Source organism: Diplotaxodon limnothrissa, linkage group LG17, assembly GCF_057381915.1.
Source record: "Diplotaxodon limnothrissa isolate DT_005_m linkage group LG17, D_limnothrissa_male_GT1.1, whole genome shotgun sequence".
Taxonomy (NCBI): domain Eukaryota; kingdom Metazoa; phylum Chordata; class Actinopteri; order Cichliformes; family Cichlidae; genus Diplotaxodon; species Diplotaxodon limnothrissa.
Window position 1 is genome coordinate 1,738,642 of NC_140612.1, and position 21,796 is coordinate 1,760,437.

At 43.2% G+C, this 21,796-nt stretch overlaps 1 protein-coding gene across 1 annotated transcript in view; it reads left to right on the forward strand.

Annotated features, from left to right (window-relative positions):
• Positions 1-21,796, forward strand: part of chst11 (carbohydrate (chondroitin 4) sulfotransferase 11) — a 98,678-nt gene that overhangs the window by 51,508 nt on the left and 25,374 nt on the right. The gene's annotated exons all lie outside the window — the stretch shown is intronic.

Genomic DNA, 21,796 nt, shown 5'->3' on the forward strand with positions numbered 1-21,796 from the left:
CACAAACACAACAAGCTGAAAGTCAGTGATGCTGCTCGGTTTGCAGTCCTGAACATCACGGCACAAGCAGGATCCACTGCACTGTTAATGTTAGCTGTGTTATATTGCTGCCTCTGTTCGGTGGTGTCGAGCCAAACGGACTTTAACGTGTGTTTGAACGAGCTGACGGTTCACTCGTTAAGCTGAAAGAAAGATGCTTTAATCACAGCAGTCACACATGTGTCCACTGCACCATCTGGAACTCTTCTTGTTTACACTCGTAATGACACAAACACTAAATCCTCCTGTTTGTAGCAGTGTGTACACCTGAGACTGTCACCTGTCTGTCTGTCCTGCACTCTCTCTCTGTTTCTTTCTCTCTGATTGTGGAATAAAAGTATGAACATGTGTTTATAAGTTACACTTGTGTCTGAATCCTGCAGCTTATCACACATTTGATTTCCATGTGTGACAACTGCAAGTGTCCAGAGTGAGGACAGACTGAGGGACACACTGCTGCACATCATCTGTGAGGCTTTGCAGCCCTGATGATCCACCAGGACAAACTCAGCAGTGTGTGAGGAAGAGGAGGAGGAAGAGCCAGCAGCAGCTGACAGATGGAGAGAATAGACAGACTGTTCCCTGTTTGTGAAGGACTGCTAGGAAAGTTTAACATGACTGTCTGTGCTGAATCAGTCTTATTAGGTAATGTTCAAATAATGTGATCATCCCAGTGTTTCCAGTGTGGGAGAAAGTACTCAGAGTACTCAGGGCCTTCAAGTTACACACTATGAAAGGCAGCAACAAGTTTAATGTTCAGAAACCTAAAGTATGTATCAGCAGCAGAATGGAGCTAAAATAAATGTTGGTTTCAGTTCTATGAAGCTTTGAGTATTTTGGATCAGTAGCTGCTGTGTTTGTTGCATCATATTGCTGTAACTGTTTATATGCTTTATATATTCTGAGCTAAGTTGATCTATAGTGTTACATCATATTCTATAAGGATGTTATGTGTTTGTAGACTTTCTGCCCAGTTTGACCCATTTAGCAGACGTCAGCCTGTTTAAGGCTCTGATGTCTATTCTGTATGACTTACAGCAGTTATGACATGGTCTGATTTTCTCACCCAATAAAGGAATATTTCATATATCAGTCTACTCTTCATTCTATCAGACACAGTTATCACAGCTCGTACATTTGCTTTTTACACATGTATGTAAGCATTGAGCCAAATTTAGTAATGCCAACATATTAAACGAATAATATTTGTCTCTTATATGTGATACATCTGTAGATACACTGTCACAGATACTTGTCTTTGACTGAAGATTTAAGGTGATAGGAAATATAAATAAATGCAACTTGAGTCTTTGACAGCTCACTGCTGTTATATATCATAATAATCTGACAATACTATAATATTGGCCATATTATATTTCCATTACCACAGTGAGATGACTTTAGTCTCAAGAACAACATTAGCTGATTGTTATTTACTAACTAATCTTAAATGACTGTTCAGCACAGAAAGGAAGCCCAACAATCATGTTTACAGTCCCGTGGTCTCAGCCTCAGATACTCAACTAATCACAGTGATGTCATGACAAGAATGAATGACCAACAAAACATTTTTTTCTCCTTCATTTCTGTCACACAAAGCTGTATGACACGTGTCTCGCGGTTAGTATCATGGTTCACAAGCCTCCCACTTCTGCACTACTCGCACTTATAATACGCACCGTACGTAGTGCGCGTACTTCAAGCGTGCGGTCTCCTAATTGGGACACAGCCTTAGTCTGTGTGTTTTCATTCAGTTGTCAGGTCGTCTGTTTTCCTTTCATGACTCTGTTCAGGTCATGCTCATGTCTCATGTTCATGTGTTTTTCCCGCATGCTCCTGCTCTGAATTGTGCTCATGTCCTTTTCACAGTCATCAATCAGTTTTTCCCAGTTTAGGCTTTAGTTTTAGTTTTCGCCGGTGTTCAGTTTTGGCTTATTTTGTATCCATGTTTTTCGGCCCAAATAAACGACTCGCCTTTTGTTGTAACTCAGTTCCGTCTCCTTTCGTGTCTGCATCATAATTACGCTGGTGCCCCCCGCCCCGACAGGTTAGGTGGAATTAAGATAAATAGGATGGTGACTAGTGGTTCAGGTTCAGCGCTCTTGAATATAAAGGGATTCACAGACATGGAGCTAAAAAAGCTCCATGTCTGTACGGCAGCACTGCTCGTATAACACATCCATCTTTATGGATATATTATACTTTCATCCAATTCCCTGTGGAGAAATTTGGGTTGCATCATCATAGCAGTGGTAATAAAATGTGTTCAGGGTGGCATAGTGTGCAACTCGGTTTCATGCATTTACATTTAAATCAGCAGCATAGAGCCTGGTAGTTTCACACATTACTGGCTCCTGGACTTTTGGAGATGTTGCCGTTTGCTTTGGTTCCAGCACTTCTTCAGTTACCTTTCAACACTGTTGCAGTTGAAAGATTTCATCTGTTATTGAGGATTTTAGCATCACAGATCATTTAAAAGCTCCACGTGAGGAAATGTCTTGCAAAACAGTGTCTTAAATCTAGTTTTCTTTTAAGTGATGCTGAGACAATGCTCCAAGTTAAAGACATGGAGTACTGACATAAATTGTGGTTTGGAAATGCAGATTTCTGTACAATATGCTTGAGTGCAAACATGTAAAAGCGTTCCCCGCTTTGTGCTACAGCACTCCAGACTTAAGGCGATCTCTTCAGAGGGACACACAGATCCAGAAACACTGAGCGATATGAATTAGATTGAAATCACAGCATGCGTAATGGAAGCTGTGTATGTTTGTGTCTACATCACAGCGAGCTGCATATTGCTGCAGGGAAGCTTGTTTCGATTGGACAGACAGCTACAATACTCTGCTGTCCAATATTTCAAAGGAGGTTGAGGCTCCACTTGTGGTATGAATCAACTTTATTACTTGACCAACACAATTTGGCCTGTGGCCTTTGTCAGGGTCTGTTAAATATTTCATGCAGCCACTTATAGACCTGGGTACAGATAACAATAAGAATAAAAGTCAAAATCTCAGTATTGCTCCCCAGAGGCTGAAATCTTACTAAATTAAAAATGCTGAGAAATATAATTTTTCACAGGGTCTCACTGTGATGAGGGAAACAAGGTCATGAATAGTAAAGTTTACCCATCAGGCAGCACGCTACAACTCAAACACGATACAACTCAGTATTTCTGAGTTACTGTTAAAGGTTAATCAGTCACATCAAAACGTTATATTGATTATGTTGCATGTGAAGATAAGCTCACAGAAAATGATCTCCTGACTCTGCTGCTTCCCGTAGCTCCCTCAGGCCAAAGACAGATCTCACAATGGAGATTCACTGTTTACTGGGTGTGTTAGTGTTTTATCTTTTACAGCACAAACTCCATGTAGTTTTAAGTGTTTTTGAAGACCTTGGGTTTCTCTGAGGACGGTTATAAACCTGCCTCATACCCATGAACTTTGTTTAATCACACATCAGATCTTTGACAAACATCTATCACTGCAGAAAGGAACAGTGAACATAGACATCACAACATCACCCAGTCGAGGCCTGTCGTCTCAGCTCTCCAAGGATGCTGAGATACAGATGCTGTGCGTGCACGTGTGTGTCTGCTTTCTTGTGTTAAGCTGTTTGCTGGTCAGTGTAAGGTTGTAACCAGTAAGTGCTGTCGTACTTACGCTGATGAGGCTGATGACTGTAATGAAAGTGGTTTTGCTTGGTGTGTGTGATGTGTGTGTGTGTGAGCACGCACATGTGTGTGTCTGTTTGTGCGCTACAGACCTCAGTATCTTTGGATGGTTCTCTGTTCCTGTAGCTTTTTTGTTTTAAATACCTGCTGGATATTTTTGTGTGTGTCAGATCTAAGTTAGCTGTAGTTCAGGAGGTCATCTGCTGATTGGAAGGTTGGTGGTTTGATCCCTGGCTGCCCTTGGGCACGATGCTAACCCAGAGTTGCTCGCTGATGCATCCATCGGAGTATGAATGTGCGTGAATGTTAGTTAGAAAGCACTTGAAAGCATAGAAGTGAATGCGGCATGTTGTGTAGAGTGCTTCGAGTGCTCTGGGAGAGTAGTAGTTACCAATTAGCACTGCTTGTGTCAGCCTGTGTTTGTATTTTCATTGCAGCAGTGCTGACCTGTCCTACGGTTAACCTGACACAGTGAACTGAGCTCAGTGTAAAGACTGTTTAGCATTGGCGTCCACCACAGTATTAACTGGTTCTGCACTGTGGAAACATCATGCACACACTTTCATCCATACCATTCTGTAATGGAGCAGCCTTTTATTTTTAGCATGAGTGGCCCCAGTGGACATAACAAAAGCAGAGGAACTTCAAAAAATGAAGAAAGATGAGCTGAAAACATAAAACCAAGCACTGATGATTATAAACCAACCACCAGGAAATGTAAATGCCAAGCAGGCAGTTCTTAAAAATGGCATACTGAAAGGCTGGGTCTTAAAAGATGCTTAGACTGATTGACAGGCGTAAAAACTGGATGCACAAAGCTGATCTATGAATACCAAACACCATGGTCTACTGTCCTTTAATGGCCAACATGCATAAATCAAAGAACATGTAGAGAAACCAGTGTTCATAACTCCAAAACGCTGCACTGGTGGATACAAGCTTGGGTTCTGTGTCTCAGTTTTCTCAGACACACACTGTTGTGTTCATTCTGTACACACTGTATTTGTTACTACATAACAAAACTAAATATGAATGTTTAGTTTTAACATGTTTATTTAAATCTAGTAACTTTGTTCCGTTTAATATTGATACATTGACTTCATTTAGTGAACAAGCATGTTATAAAAGATTGGCTTCCCTGAGCAGAGCTGCTAATATCCATCAATTAGTCATATCAGGAGGACGCCCAGGATATGCTGGACAGATTATGTCCCCTGGTTGGAAGAGCTGCCAGTCCAGCTTGGGCTTGAATAATTGGTACCTCATGGGTGGATTAAGGGAACATTTTTAAACAAAAGCAGAGTTGTGGTTGAATCACTGATAAAGGCATAAACATCTGTAATACACATGGATCCTTACGAGGGCCAGATTCCTAGGAAGGCAGGAGCAAATCCATTCGTCTGTTTCCTTAACCACTCATCCACACTAGAGCCTTTCCATCTATCACTATGCAAGATGCAGGGTACCCAAGTAGTGACGTTCACACTTCCTGCCGACTAACATGCATGTGTTTGGGATGAGCGGAGAAAGCCGATGCAGGCACAGGGGAAATATGCACTAAACAGAAAGACCCCGTGTGACCATCAGATTTGAACCCGAAATCTTTTTCACATGAGTGTTGAACACTGCACCACCATGCTGAAAGGTGAAAAAAGATGTTCAAGAAATTAGAACTCTTAATTTCATATCTTCAGACTGTCAACAGTAGTTTGGTCGCTCAGGAGGCAGAGCAGGTCATCTACCAATCAGACAGCTGGTGGTTTAATCCCACGTATCCTCGGGTAAAATACTGACCCCAAGTTGCTCTCTGACCCTGTTATTGGATGTGACTTCTTGATAGAAATCATTCAGCTCACGTCTCCAACTATGATGCTTTCAGAATAAATGCAAGGCAAAGTTTTTCCTTTTAATATTCATGCAAATAGAATCACTGGAGAGTTTTGGGAAGCTAAAAATATTCTTCCCTAACGGCCAACAGGAGAATCAATTTACAGTAAAATATTCACAACTTACCAGGAGGTCATATAATTTTGCTCTCTTTCCTCACGTTCATCCTCCATTTCTGACAGTCAGCGGCATCATGACGGTCCACAGCACAGCTACGGGAAAACCTGTGCTGGTGGACTTTTGGAGGCCAGCAAGAAAGCTTTGAATGAAAGCAGAGTCACAGAGTCTGGCATAAATTTGTCTCTTTACCTTCTACCTCATACGAACTCGTCTGGCATAAACACAGTAGTAGATTGGCTGTTACTCGTTACTCGTTGTCCGTCTTTATTACCTCTCCACTACACAAAAGTTCCAAACTGAAGAATGAGTTTAGGAAGTGTAGGACATCCCTGTGTGTGAGGGGAGTGGGGGTGTCTCCAGTGCATGTGGCCTTTGTGGGAGCTCCAATCTCCCATTAGCAGATGCATTTAACTCTGAGCTGTTAGCACAAATGCAGCTCTCACTCAGAAGCAGTCGCTGGGGCATTGCTCCACCTGGGCCTCGTTCGTCTTACTCTTCTTGCCACAGGCGAAGCTGCAGTCGCTCCTTATGTTCAGTTTGAATAACTCCTCTCGTTACCACTCACGTCACGTCTGCTCTGACTCATCTGTCTTCATGTGGTGATCCTTTGTCTCACTGAGGACACTCAAATATTCACTTCTGCTTCGTACATCTGTTATCACACCCCTGTGGCTTTTCATCCTTGGCATCTATATTGTGAGTCGGTCATTTGGGGAGAGTCACGGCTTCTTTAAGCTTGCAGTTTCTGTTAAATTCTCCTGACGCTGTACAAAGCTGGAATGTAATGTAAATGCAATAGAAGCTCTACTTGTGAGACTCCCTCAGGTCTTCTGCCTCCAGCCTAGCAGAAAACTTTAGGAAGAAGAGTTTTTCTGAATAACTGCTGGTGATAAAAACAAACGTATCCTGGAGTATTAGCACAGAATTTAGTGCTATTGGCAAGAACACAGTGTTAGTGTGTGTTATATGAGTTGGATTTGCTTGGCGAGACTGTTGTGATTGGCTGTAGCACAGCTTTAGGTGTGTTTGCAGCGTGGCTCTATACAACATCTGCTAACTGCTTTCATGACTTTAAGTTTAAGTTTTGCAAACAACAAATGTCAGTTTTCTCCATCCTAACGTTCTGCTGTGTTGTGCTTGTAAATCGTGCCCTTGATAACAGAGCACAACTTCAGTTATTTGAACCAAGCCAGCTCGCACATGCAGCTCAATATCTGCCCTTCTTGAAGGATTCTCACAGTTACAAACCCTCATGAATTTCTCACCAGCTTCTCTCTCCTGAGAACATTTCTCCAACTTAAGATGTTTAATGCAAAAGACCCTGGAGTCCAGGCAGTGAGCACCAGGGAAGACGAAGATCATTCCACCCCGTAGCAATGTTGGGAATTTAGTGGCATTGCTGGCGCCTTTTCCTGTCTGAATTATTCATCTCCTTGCGTGCTGCCTGTGTCTGCCGGTGTGTGATGGTTTGCAGATGACAGCTCAAATTGTCAGCTTGCTTCAGATGCCTCCGTCTGAGCCCAGCATGCCTTTCTTCTTCACTTAGTTGACGTTTGCTTACATACATGCTTTTTTATTGAAGGGTGGAGTGTGGGGAGGTGGAGGGTGAAAGTCGTGAAATGTGTGGGTGTGTGACTCCCACAGGGCATGTGTGAAGAGGTTCAGTGAGTTCAATTTGAGCTTTCCAGCCTGTATCCAGGCAGAGGTGTCTCCTCCACTGTCTGACTCACTGTCTCTCTCCGTCTTTGTCTCCTCATGACTCTGACTGTCTGAGCCCGGCGAGCTCCGAGGCCCCTGGTTGGCCCCCATGTGACTCGGTCTGTCTGCACACTTGGCCACCTTTCAACCAAATTATGCTCTGTGTGTGTGTGTGTGTGTGTGTGTGTGTGTGTGTGTGTGTGTGTGTGTGTGTGTGTCGAGGGAGAGGTGGAGTATAAACAGTCATCACTTCCTGCCATTCATCAAAACCTTGAGCTACATGAATCTCCATCTCCCTCCACCTACTGAAATCGTTATTACATTGTAAAATGATATGATGGAATACTCTCATAAACTTTCTGTTATTTGCATATTTATTTTCTAACTTGTTTATTCAATAATCATTTTGAAAAAAAGTATATGATTTCATTTGTGGGAGATTTCCCATCATGCACTGGTCTAAATTCAGGTTCCAAATCTTTTCTTTGTAAATAATTAAAGTCTGGAGCCTCTAAAAGTCTGGCATGCAAACCATCAAGTTTCCTCTGTCTCACTGACTTATGCTCAGTTTCCATGCTGACACTTCCTCAACACATACATTGCTCGACTATGATACCAGCAAAACACATGTGGTCGGTTGCCAGGCAAAGACTTAAGTGGACGTTTGAGGTCTTCGTTCCCATCTGAAGGCCACTGAGTACGAATTCCTTCCCTTTTTTGTCGAGGGAATGTTGAGTCATGCAGCGAGCTGTGACTCAGGGCTTCTGGAGCAAATGTGTAAGCAGCATGGTGGCATCATGGACAGTAGTCTGCAGCTGCACGTGGGCTGGACTTTTAATACTGACGTGTGAAGGTTTCATAACCGTCGGATTCATACGATAACAAGAAATCTCACCAGAGGCACGTGAAAGTTAAAAAACAATGAGGAATATTTGTAACATATTTTTGATTGAATGGAGCTTTTAAATTTGCATTGATAACACACACGACCGTCACACACACTAAATATGCACACCATGCTGCTTTTCTTATCAAATGTCTTTATTGACATGTCAGCTGAAAGCTTAAACCTTATGCTGGGCAGACACTGTGCGATTTTTTCAGTCGCGCGATTCAGCTCCTGCTCAAACTGTACGATTGACTCGCAGGGGTTAGAAGTTCATAGGTCACGATGCAGGTCTCACACTATACGGCCCGATGCTCTGATGCAACCTGAGTGCTCACACTGTGCGTCCATAAAATGAAGGTTATAACAGAAAATCTGTCGCTCGCTCTCCCTCTCTGTCTTTCACTCACACACACACACCACCACCATCAACTTTGCTAAATTGCTAATGAAAAACATGATCAGGCAGCTGTGATTGAGCAGCAGAGTAAATCCAACTATTTTCACGGTTGTTGTGTCGTGATAATTTTGTGAGGCCACATCTAAAAGGCTCGGATGAGCTTTCTAAAGTTCTACAAGTTGTACCTCCATCGCTTGTGTCCACATCACACGCTGCACAGCCGTGCTGCTCCGTCTTTTTCGCTGACATTTGTGTTTGCGCGTGCGCAGTGTGAGAAACTGCGGTGACACCCTCACGACGATCGCGAAGATTTCAAACCCAAGCGATTGATGATCGGGAGCTGGTCGTGAGGTGTCAATCGCTTCTCGTTACCCCACGTATACTACACGATGCACGTTGAAGGCCAAAATCGGGCCGATCGCCAAAACGGTCGCACGACTCAAAAATCGGCTCAAAATGGGCCAAAAATCGCACAATGTCTGCCCAGCATTAGAGCCACTTCAACACGTGGAAACACGCGAGAAAGCTCCACTGACTGAAGAAGGTGTGGGTGACTAACAGCAGTGAAGTGAGGAATACTGACACTGAAACATGCACCTGCAGGCTCTGGCAGCATGTGGACCCAGCATGACCCAGCATGTGGTCATGACCTCATGTTGCAGGTGCAGGTGAGTAAAATGACTCCACAGAGTCAGAAGGTCACAGGTTAGGACAGTGAGATGGTTTAGGGTGCCTATGTGACTCCTGTTCTGGGCTCATTCATCTGGAATAAACTGACTGACTCCGATTGTGTTTGTGTGCTTCCTGCCTGGACACCTTGGGGATATCAGCCACCTGTACTGATTGGGGGTGTTTTTCTTTCAAAACTGGGATAATATGTGGATAAAGTTCTCACGGATACGTCCGATTGCAGGGTGGGGCTGTTAAAATTCCTTGTGTGAAATGGTGCCTTGTATATGAATGAACTCAGTGTCACTGCATAAGATGGATGAAAGGAAATAAAAACAAAAGAGTGTTACATGTTGTTCACTTTTTCCACTCACTGCCACCTTAGAGATGTCAGCATTACCAAAATATGAATCTATAGTTGTTTAGTGCAAATTATTAATATTGTATTAATTCCCCCATCGATTTTTAATTATTCAGCTAATGAATAAAACTGGCCTTGAAGCTATAAATGTAATATTTATTATTTCTCATCTGAAAGCTTCTAACATAACGACTTTATTTATTAATCCTGTAGTTCAGGATCAATTCCTCTGGTAGATGCTTTCCTTTTTGGTGCATTGAGGTGAGAGTCAGTGCAGAAACAACAGCGATCAACATCAGTACTGGATGTAGAAGCAACACATCAGGATTTGATTGTGGCTCCAAGTGCATCATCTACGTACTGCAGCAGTGCAGCTCATGTTCCTGGAGTAATGCATCAGCAATGGGATTCCTCGTGTTGAATGACAAAACACTGACGGTAGGATGATGCCGAGGTTATCTGCGTGCTGCGCGGTGGTGCTCTTTCACCTGCTGCCACTTCTTTGTGTTTCATGCTCTGTTGTGTTAAAGGAGGCCTGAAACGTCCGGTCCACTGTTCATGTAGTACAATGTAGATGTGTGTAGAAGCTGTCAGGTGCTCTCTTTGTCCTTGTGGATTCAGTCCACAGTTTTCCTCAGTTTGTCTCAGGGACATCTGGGCTGGAAGTGATACAGAAGACTACTTGGTACAGCAGAGTAGGCGGAACAACGATCGTACTGAGGGCAGCTCTCCAGAAATGATCAGCTTTTTTTCTTACGTAATATGATAATTGTCAAGCTAGATTTGTGTTGGATTTTTAATGTGACTTTATTGGAAGTGTTCTTGATTTTTGGACATTCTGCAGAGACCCCATGAGATGGCTCTTGTGACCCTCCTTTGTGGCTGTCCATAGAACAAAGCATAAATGATGGCTAAAGTAATTTGAACTCTTGAATAAATGTGAGTGGAGTCATTTTTAACTTTGGCTTTCTGAAAGTCTGGACATGGCTGCTCTTCCACTCATTTTCAGTCCGGTCTCTACAGAAGACTTTCATATTGTTTGTTTCTTAAGCCTCTTGATGACACTGACCTGCGGATCATGTAAGCATAAAGTGGCACCTTAAAGAACCAGTGCTGTGCCAGAAACCTAACACGTGATCTGACAGATGCGTCTGGACCTGGATCCATCTAATCAAAGCCTGATCAGAAATGGGCTCAGTGGCAGGGCGGCTGTCAGGAAGCTGCACTTAAGGAGAGAAACAAGGCTGAGGATGCCAAATTATAAAAGAACAGGACTAAAGACCAGTGGCAGCCGGTCTTATGGAGTGATGAATCCAACTTTGTTTACAATTCTTACTAGTGTTAAGATGTGAAGACATTTCATAGAAGGCTCAGGGTTCTCGCTCCACAACCTTATCCAGTCAGCTGCTCTGTTTAGTTTGAAAAAGAAAAGGAGAATTAAACTACCGTATTTCCCGGACTACAAAGCGCACCTGAATATTAGCCGCACAAGCTAAAATCAGGGGAAAATCCTGTTTTGTACATACATTAGCCGCACCTGACTAAAAGCCGCAGGTGTTTCAATGTTGACTTATGAGAATATGCACAAAGCGAATTGTCAGGAAAGAGATGGCTGTTTGGAGACACACCCCTTTTATTAATATTTTGAAAAACAAGTTATGGGTACATATTTGCACATGTAGTACATAACAGTAACCTACAGCACACCAGAAAAATAGATCCGGCCTACCTTTTAGGCTCAGGTGCAGCGACACGGCTTTAACAAGAAGAAAAGTCAGTCATTCACCATCTTTCTCTTCTTCCTGCGCTCTAAAACCACCAAAGTCCTCTTCTCCAATGTCGGAAACGAACAGGCTCAGGATGGCTTCGTCATCCACTCTCCGCTTCTCTCCTTCGTTGTCACTTTCAAAACCAAAGAAATCCTCGTTGTCAGTGTCAGAGTCGAACACCCTCAGAAGGGCCGTGGCAGTGTCCTCTCCATCATGCAGCAGTCCAGCCCTTCAAAATCCGTTGGTGATCGTGGATGTTTTCGCACTTTTCCACGCTGTCAGAATCCACCGGTGGAGTTGAGCATAACTTGCTTTTCGCAAGTTTATCGCCGCTCATCATCCACGCCTCCCGCTGAACGCGTAGCGCTACTTTGAAGTTTGTTTTTCGCGCTACTTCGTACGGCACTACGTTGCCTGGCGGACGGACATGTGACTAACATACCACTCTTGAACCCCGATCCTTCCGCCAGGCAACGTAGTGCCGTACAACAGCGGAACACACAAAACAAATCGTCTTACGATATCACAAAAATCATGGACAATCCATAGAAAAGCCGCACCTGACTAAAAGCCGCAGGGTTCAAAGCTTGTGCAAAAAGTAGCGGCTTATAGCCCGACAATTACGGTAACTGAGATTCATATTTTCTTTATAATGAGAGAAACTCTGAATGTGTCTCCGTGATAACTTGATTATATCTTCAAACGTGGTGATTGGCATTTCTTGCCTCCTGCTGTTCTCAGGACCAGTCAAAGCTTATTATGATGCATACTGATAATAAGACTGAGCAGACATGGAGTTTGGAGAAATATTAGATCTTTCTTTCCTCCTGACTCTGCCTGTGAGCCTCAGGTGAGGACTGTCACAGACATAATTGCTTGTGTATTATCGTCGTGTTAGTAATCATCATTAAGGGGATTAGACTGAGCGCTCCAACCAGGAAAAGACACATGCAGTCAATCATCACTGGAGACTTGATTGGTTTTATAGCCTACCCACTCACGCTGGGAAAATCACTTCCCCAACTTCTTATTGAGCTTTGTTTAATGAAGTTGTGCCAACATTGCTAATCACCTGTATCTCTACTTCCCTGCTCCAGTTGCATTGTTCATTTAAATCCCAATTACACTGTGGCACTTCACTTTGTGTAGGACGGTAACACACACACATAGATTCATATGTGTGTGTGTGTGTGTGTGTGTGTGTGTGTGTGTGTTGGCTGATTATTATGTGCGGGCGGCCCAGTGTGAATTGTCTCTCCTTCCTTTCCTACTGTGAAGGTAAGATTAGTGACGAGTTCATCCTCCAGTGGACCATAATCCTCTGCTGATAGATGATGGCAGATGTTTTGCTTGATTGCAGGCCCGTACCGAGCATGTGCAGAAGCATCCCTGCTGTTTATAAGGTGACTCATTCATAATCAGATGGTGAGAAAACTGAATGCAGTGTAATACTTTCTAGCTGCAGTGCTTGTTTTGCATTAGGCCACTTTAAAGCTTGTCCGCTGAGACTGTGCATTAAACTGCAGCCTCATTTTTAAAAAGACATAATTTTCTACACTGTGCTTTTATTTTTGAACCATATCAGATTAACTTTCAAAGAAAAGTAAATAAATCTTAACCAGATCTAACTCTCAGAACCTGCAGAAGGATACAGATGTTTCACATGCTGATGTGTGTGCACAGTGCACATGATAATGTTTGACCTAAACTGAAAAAAGGTAAGCTTGTTTTCTTTAGCATTATTTTTACGGGTTTACCGATAGACTTCTGGTCCTGTCCTGTGATGATGTATGAACCCTGCTTCTGGACCCAAACTGCTGTGTTTATTAAGGCTCGTGTCTTGATGCATTCTCAATCATCCAGGTAAGTAAATCTCCAAAAGTTGATTCTGATGATTCTGCCCATTGTTCCATCAGTGGGCTGGTTTCAGTCATTGTGCAAATGTCCTGTTCATAAGATTGGAAACCTGCAGACTGAAGAAGTCACTTGGATGAGTGAAGCGATTCTCCCACTGAAAACGTCCAGATGAACAGAATCAGCCTTTGGAGATTAAGGCTGGTGTGTTTTTAACTTGTTTGAATGGTTTCCATCTTGTTCTAGTTCATCTGAACGAGCCCCTAGAAAAGGCCGTGATTGCCGTCGGCCTCGCTGGGATTTTATTACCACTGTTCATTTTAAAGCTCAGTTTAAACCTTACGATGTAACTACAGCCCAGCCCATGCAGCAGCATAGTTACAACATGTTCTCATCCCAACGTCTAACACACCCACGACTGTGACAAATCGTCCGTATGTTACACGTTGGGAGGCCTGAGAGCACATCATTATATAGCAGCTAGCCCAACTTCAGTAACCCTACAAACGTCACTGCTGTTTAGTTTCCTGTCTTCATTTATGTTGGAAGTGATAGCAGAGCTGTACGTTTTAATTTCTCAGAAACCTCTCAGTCAGAACATGCTATATCATGTTTAGGTGGAAGCTAGCGAGCTAACATCCTGCTAACTTCTAACGCTGTTAGATGTAATAAATTCTGTTTTCATTGCCTGGATGTTAAACTTAATTGTTACACCTGGTAGAGCAGAACGCTGATCATTTTATTACAGATGAAAGACTTTAGACCGTTTGTAACTCTCAGTGATGCTGCAGTGTTCGTTTGACTTTGGGACCTGAAGACTTAGACTGGATAGTTTTGGGCTGTAAACTTTAAAAAAGCAACAGGACTTAAATTACAATGCGAGTACACATAAGGTGCTTTAACTTGATTTTTCAGCACATTATAAAACCAAAACATAACTATATGTAAAGTGAAAGTTTCCAAATGTAGAAAAACTAAGCTGCAAATATCATTTAAAAATTTATTTCAACCTCATCTCCCTTTTCACTCTTAATCTTTGCCTTTCAGAGATGAATCCAGTTTCCGTTTGAACAGACAGGCTTATGAAAGCCCATTTCAAATAAAGTATATATACATGAATAGTTCTGATTTTCAAACGGCACATTTTGTACTGGTGTACAGTAGCACACACCATTCTGAGCACTCTCATGCTTGTCTCTGCTGACAGCCTATTAAATCCTGTCACCTCCGTGGTGCTTTCAGACAAAAACATCTTTTAGCAAGTCTTTTGTTCTGTCTTTTCAGTAAATTGTGAAATGAGTTTGTTTTTTGTCGCCTATTTTAGAAAGCTGTTCCTCAGGAAGCAGCATGGAAACATTGTTACTGGAGAATACTTTCAGTGATTTGGCTTTTTCTCCACTTGCTTTTACAAGAGCGCACACTTGAAATCAGAACATTTTTGGAGCACTTTCACCAGTGGGATGATGGTGACAGCAAAGAGGAGGAGAGGAGGCGGCATATCACAGTGACTGAATGCTGTGTGCACTCTTTATCTGTGGTGCGTATGGATGTTTGTTCAGTGCGCAGAGCGCCTCTTAGTTTCGAGGTAACGCTGGAGACTGCGTGGGCTGCTGCCATTTGGGCTGGCAGGGGAGTGAGTGTTACTGAATGAGGAGGAGGCAGGAACCATGTCAGTGGTGGAGGCAGAGCTATGTCTCAGTCTGCCTCAGCACCTCTGATGGGTTTCAGCTGTTTCTAAGTTTTCATTCATGTGTGTTGGTGTCTCCTGTACACTCAATCCTGGCTCTAAAAGCACGTCATGTAATTAAAGTGCCAGTTTGGAGCTGGTGCCTTATCACACACCAGTTCTCAGCCAGCAATGCTAGTTTGAGAATAACACAGACTGGATCATCTAAAATCTACTAACAGGAGGCACTGGAGAAGGGATCGTTGTGACCAGCAATACCAAAATATGGCAACCACCAACTTTAAAAATCTAGCAGTAGTTTATTGTCTAATATGTCCAAGAAAAAGATCAAATCAGGAGCTGTAGTAGAAAAGTATACATTTAAATAACGGTGTGGCGGGGTTGACTAAGTAAAATAAACCAATTCGAAGTTCCAGGGGCTATCAGACCTTAGCTGGGGTTTGATTTAAAAGCACATTTGAACCCAAAACAGTGTTAAGTTCGCTGACTCATGCTTGATGAGACAGCAAACTTAGAAGAACTGCATCTCAAGGGAAATGAAAGTGAAAGAGCATCTTAATGGCTCAGCATGTTCTGCCCAGATCCCCTGAGAGCAGAGGCCAAATGAGGCAATGTCCTCAAGCTACAGCAGAAGAACGGACGATCTCATGGCTGTAGCCTGCTGCTTATATGCCATATCATAGACACTATAACTATATAACTTATATTCCACTTGTAGTTTAGACCTTATGCTCTCAAGTGGAGCACTAAAGTACTCAAAGTCACACAAACATGCTTTTACCTAAGCCTGAGCTTTACACAGTTGTTGTAGTTTAATGTGGAACTGAAGTCTGTCTGCACACACACAGTGTAGCCCACAGAGGTACGGCTAAAAAGTGACCTCATCCAGGAGATACTGTTGGAACTACTTCAAGAAGACAGAGTAAAGGCTATTTTTGAAAGTATATTTTAACTGGTTACTCAATTAATCAGTGGAAAGATCAATACAGTACTCAATTACTAAAATCACCAGTAGCTGCAGTTCTCTTGTGCTAATCAGGTCACGAGCAGTTGTCCAAGCATTTCACTACATATCGTACTGTGTATGACTGTGTACGTGACAAATAAAAAATTTGAATTTAATCCACCAGAGACTAATGGACAGGAACTGGCTGCAGTATTTTCAGCTTTGGTCAGAGAGAAAAAACAAACCAACACTATTTCTGTACCTTTATTGTTCTGGACTGAGATCTCACTGCAGCGGTACACGCACTGAATTGCTTGCAACAGTGGCCCCTCCCTCCCCAGGCCGGGTGCAGGGTGAGCCCCGGTAACCCTCTTTTTTGAAGAAGAAGATTTTGCAACAGCTTGAAGAGAAAAGGGAAAACTTTGCAGCTGTGTGACATGCAGAGTGCCAGCATAAACATGACAGCTGATGCACCATACAGCTAATCAATAACCAAAGCTTTACTTTACTTAGTAATTCACTAATATCCACACGTGCTGTACAATATAACACAGAACTGTCAAAAGCAAACTGCGTATTGAAGTTTCAGAAATGTTAGCAAATAAAGGGTCAAAAGCAGAGCTGAAGATCTGCTTATTGGAAAAGTTTATGCATGTTTGTTTATACAAACAAACCATTGCCGTTAAATTTCAAGTATCTCTGACAAACACATGCAGGGCCTGCATTTGTAACGTGCTCTGCTCGCTGTAGCATTCGAAATGTGGCATTAGAAATGTACATGTTCATGTACGCTGAGAATCTGTGAGTCTGAAAGCTTATTGGCATCCACATTGTGTGTGTGTGTGTGTGTGTGTGTGTGTGTGTGTGTGTGTGTGTGTGTGTGTGTGTGTGTGTGTGTGTGTGTGTGTGCGTGTGTGTGCGTGTGTGTGTGTGTGTGTGTGTGTGTTATGATGGTGCACAATCAATACTGTCAGCACTGAGGAAGTGAATAAGGTTCTGCTTTCCCATGACCTTACCTGATTCCAGAGCTCAGGCATCCAGCCAGCTGGTGCAGGTGATGGTGGAGGTTCAGCCCAGTTCCCACTAATTAAGGAGCCAGGTACTGGTAGAGGTGACCTTGTGTTCCTGTTGACTGGATTACATGCAGAGTTCTGGAAGCTGGTTTTCAGCCTTGTCGCACCAGTCCCAGGCCTTCATGCGCTGTGACTAATCCATTACTTCAAGGTAACAAACACACGCAGGAATACTGGCAGACTAAAAAGTTCATTAGTACAGCTGTGCGTGGTGGCTGTGTATGTGATGCCTGGAGGCATCAGAGCAGAGAGATAAGGCCTGTGTGGACAGATTTAATATAACTTGTACATTTTGGTTTGTGTGTCTGTATGTGTGCTTGGGGCAAGTTCTGCACCATGTGAGGGATTTAGAAAGATGAGCTTTTCTCTCACTTCTTTCTCCAGGGTGGTCTCATTTGCACAAACCTACAGAGAAATTCGTTTTACCATAAAAATGGAAACACATAGGCTGAATATAACAGCTCACTCCAGCTGATGGAAGCAGCTTCTGTATATATGTTCCTTCTTCATGATGTTGCTGTCGTGTGGTATCGCCACGTCTATCGCTACGGCCATCTTCTTCTGTTTGTCTACCACCACTATGTCCGTCTGTATCTGGAAGTCCCACAGGAACTTAGTTCTCCCATTTTGACCTCGGGACTTCCAGGTTATACTCGGCACAGATGTTCCTGTACACTATGCCGGCCACTTGGTTATGGCGTTCCATGTATGCCTTGCCTGCTAGCATCTTGCACCCTGCTGTTATGTGCTGGATTGTCTCTGGGGCATCTTTACACAGCCTGCACCTGGGGTCTTGGCTGGTGTGATAGACCCCAGCCTCTATGGATCTTGTGCTCAGAGCTTGTTCTTGTGCTGCCATGATTAGTGCCTCTGTGCTGTGTGTGTGTATATATATGTGTATATATACAGTGGGGCAAAAAAGTATTTAGTCAGCCACCGATTGTGCAAGTTCCCCCACCTAAAATGATGACAGAGGTCAGTAATTTGCACCAGAGGTACACTTCAACTGTGAGAGACAGAATGTGAAAAAAAAATCCATGAATCCACATGGTAGGATTTGTAAAGAATTTATTCGTAAATCAGGGTGGAAAATAAGTATTTGGTCACCTCAAACAAGGAAAATCTCTGGCTCTCACAGACCTGTAACGTCTCCTGTAAGAAGCTTTTCTGTCCCCCACTCGTTACCTGTATGAATGGCACCTGTTTGAACTCATCATCTGTATAAAAGACACCTGTCCACAGCCCCAAACAGTCAGACTCCAAACTCCGCCATGGCCAAGACCAAAGAGCTTTCGAAGGACACCAGGAAAAGTATTGTAGACCTGCACCAGACTGGGAAGAGTGAATCTACAATAGGCAAGCAGCTTGGTGTGAAAAAATCAACTGTGGGAGCAATCATCAGAAAATGGAAGACATACAAGACCACTGATAATCTCCCTCGATCTGGGGCTCCACGCAAGATCTCATCCCGTGGGGTCAAAATGATCATGAGAACGGTGAGCAAAGATCCCAGAACCACACGGGGGGACCTGGTGAATGACCTGCAGAGAGCTGGGACCAAAGTAACAAAGGTCACCATCAGTAACACACTACAACGGCAGGGAATCAAATCCCGCAGTGCCAGACGTGTTCCGCTGCTGAAGCCAGTGCATGTCCAGGCCCGTCTGAAGTTTGCCAGAGAGCACATGGATGATACAGCAGAGGATTGGGAGAATGTCATGTGGTCAGATGAAACCAAAGTAGAACTTTTTGGTATAAACTCAACTCGTCGTGTTTGGAGGAAGAAGAATACTGAGTTGCATCCCAAGAACACCATACCTACTGTGAAGCATGGGGGTGGAAACATCATGCTATGGGGCTGTTTTTCTGCCAAGGGGACAGGACGACTGATCCGTGTTAAGGACAGAATGAATGGGGCCATGTATCGTGAGATTTTGAGCCAAAACCTCCTTCCATCAGTGAGAACTTTGAAGATGAAACGAGGCTGGGTCTTCCAACATGACAATGATCCAAAACACACCGCCCGGGCAACAAAGGAGTGGCTCCGTAAGAAGCATTTGAAAGTCCTGGAGTGGCCTAGCCAGTCTCCAGACCTCAACCCCATAGAAAATCTGTGGCGGGAGTTGAAAGTCCGTGTTGCTCGGCGACAGCCCCAAAATATCACTGCTCTCGAGAAGATCTGCATGGAGGAATGGGCCAAAATACCAGCTACTGTGTGTGCAAACCTGGTAAAGACCTATAGTAAACGTTTGACCTCTGTTATTGCCAACAAAGGTTATGTTACAAAGTATTGAGTTGTATTTTTGTTATTGACCAAATACTTATTTTCCACCCTGATTTACGAATAAATTCTTTACAAATCCTACCATGTGGATTCATGGATTTTTTTTTCACATTCTGTCTCTCACAGTTGAAGTGTACCTCTGGTGCAAATTACTGACCTCTGTCATCATTTTAGGTGGGGGAACTTGCACAATCGGTGGCTGACTAAATACTTTTTTGCCCCACTGTATATTTTCATCATCCCTGTGGGAAGCTTCTTTGTGGTCACGTTGTATCTATTGACATAACATGATAATGATGTTATATCTTTGTACATATTAACTAATATCCACGTTGTTAAAAAGTAAAATCATACCTTTCATTGATTCTCTGGTTTGTCTCAGGCTTTTGCGTGTTTTTTCATTGCAGTTGTGTTCCTCTGTGCTCTGTGTGGTTGCTTTCAGCCTCCTCTTTTATTTTGTTGCATCCAGTTGTCTAAGAGCATGTGCTAAGATATATAATCATTTTCTCAAATAAGATTTGTTACATGTGTAACAGTGCTCTTATGTGGAGTAACAAGTGAAAGGTCCCCACAATACAACTAGCTCATTTATGTCTATTCAAGCCTCTTCTTCAATTGTAGTGACTGTTACCGATGCCTGATTTATTATGGCCTCCATTCCAGTTAGCCCTGGGTCCACTGGTGCTAGTGAATAAGAATCCCCCCAGCTGTGCAACCTGTCAGTGAACACAGTGCAATCACACACACTCAGACACTAAATCCTTAATACCTTGAGACCCACCTCAGGGCTGTGTCCACAGCAATCAGCAGTGGCCCACCGTCTGCTGATTCAGCTTGTACTGACTTACTGGTGCTGGAGACGTGTGTGTATGTGCTGGGTTTGAGCTGGCCTGTGGAAGCACCTAAAAGGCAAATACTATGCAACTGCGTTACTGTGCTGCGAGCTCTTGTTCTCCAAACCAGCATTAATTGCCTATTTACAACGTCCACAGCAGTGCTGTGCTGAACTGCATTATTAAAGACCAGCTTTCACAAAACTATTATCAATCACGCTCTCGTGTGTGTCTGTGCATGGTTAATTGCACATAGCGTGTGTAAAGGCATCCCTCCTTTCTGTCTAGCATTCCCTTTGGTGTTTGAAGGTCATTGCTGTCTGCTGGGGCTCGTTACACTAACAAGCACCGGCTCACTCCCTAGGGCTCTGTCAAAGGATTCGTGTGAACAGAGGATTACACGTCTCTTACAGGGATCCAGGCTGTGCTCAGTTCCAGCCCCATCACACCCCATTCTTCAATTTTTAAGCAGGATTTGAAAAAATCAAGAGTCTCCTTTTCTGTTTTTTGCTTTGATGCTCTTGTGACGCGGAGGACGAGAGAGGCGAGGACACGCCCCTCAATCAGTCCTGACGGAAAGTTCTCCGCAACAGGAAAAATGAATCACTAAATAACATTCATAATAATAATGATGATGACACTGCAACGACATCTTCATCAGATATTGTGTACACAGGCTACATGTTTGCGGTCAACACATTTGTTAGATGCTGCAGATGAGCAAATATCCATTGTGACATTATCAGCTCTGCACAGCAGATTTGCAGCATGTCCAACGAGCACACAGACACACACCCTCATAAAGTGTCGGTCTAACAGGACAACGGTGTTTATCTGGCTTCTGATCCTGAATCATTAACCAATAACTGATCATTAATTAGAAGCCACGCCCTCCATGTCATGCGCAAAACTGACAGCATCACAAAACTGTTCGAAATAGCATCTCTCTGTGGTCCAGTTGCTGCACTTTGTAGCCATTTAGTCTCTTTCTTGCATCTCTTTGTGGCAGAACTTTGTCTGTGGTTGTGTTCATTCATATTTACTTCCACTGCTCGTTGCATCTCTGCTGTTTTGTTCATTATTTCATCATCATTTCATCGTTGCGTTGTCTCTCTTTGTGTGTTTTGCAGCAGGTTTTTTGTGACTTTGTCTGCAATCACATTGTGTCTCTCAGTTTTCTTTTGGAGTATTTGATGTCTTTTGTGTCTCTCTGGTAATTTTGTCTTTTTCATCCCTTTGTTCCTCTTTATTGCAGCACCTCTGTCTTTCTGGGACTTCCTCAGCCTCTGAGCCCTGTGGCCTGTGTGCAGAAGGCCTGTGGACCATCCATTTCAAACATACAGCGTATATAAAACTGTGTGTTTGACTGCTTTGTTTTCATATAATTATAATAGTTCTTAACCCATAAGAAGTCTGTGGTGTTTAGAAACAGGTCTGGCTATTATTTTAACCCCTGATCAGTTGAACAGTATCAGTGTGCTTTAAATGTAAACATACTCTGTTGTCCACGTATAATCCTACTTTGTTGCTTTGTGGTTGGCAAACATGCTGTGAAACCTGATTCACAGATGGAAACTCGCCGTAGAAATGAATGTACACCTCTTGTTATTCTCA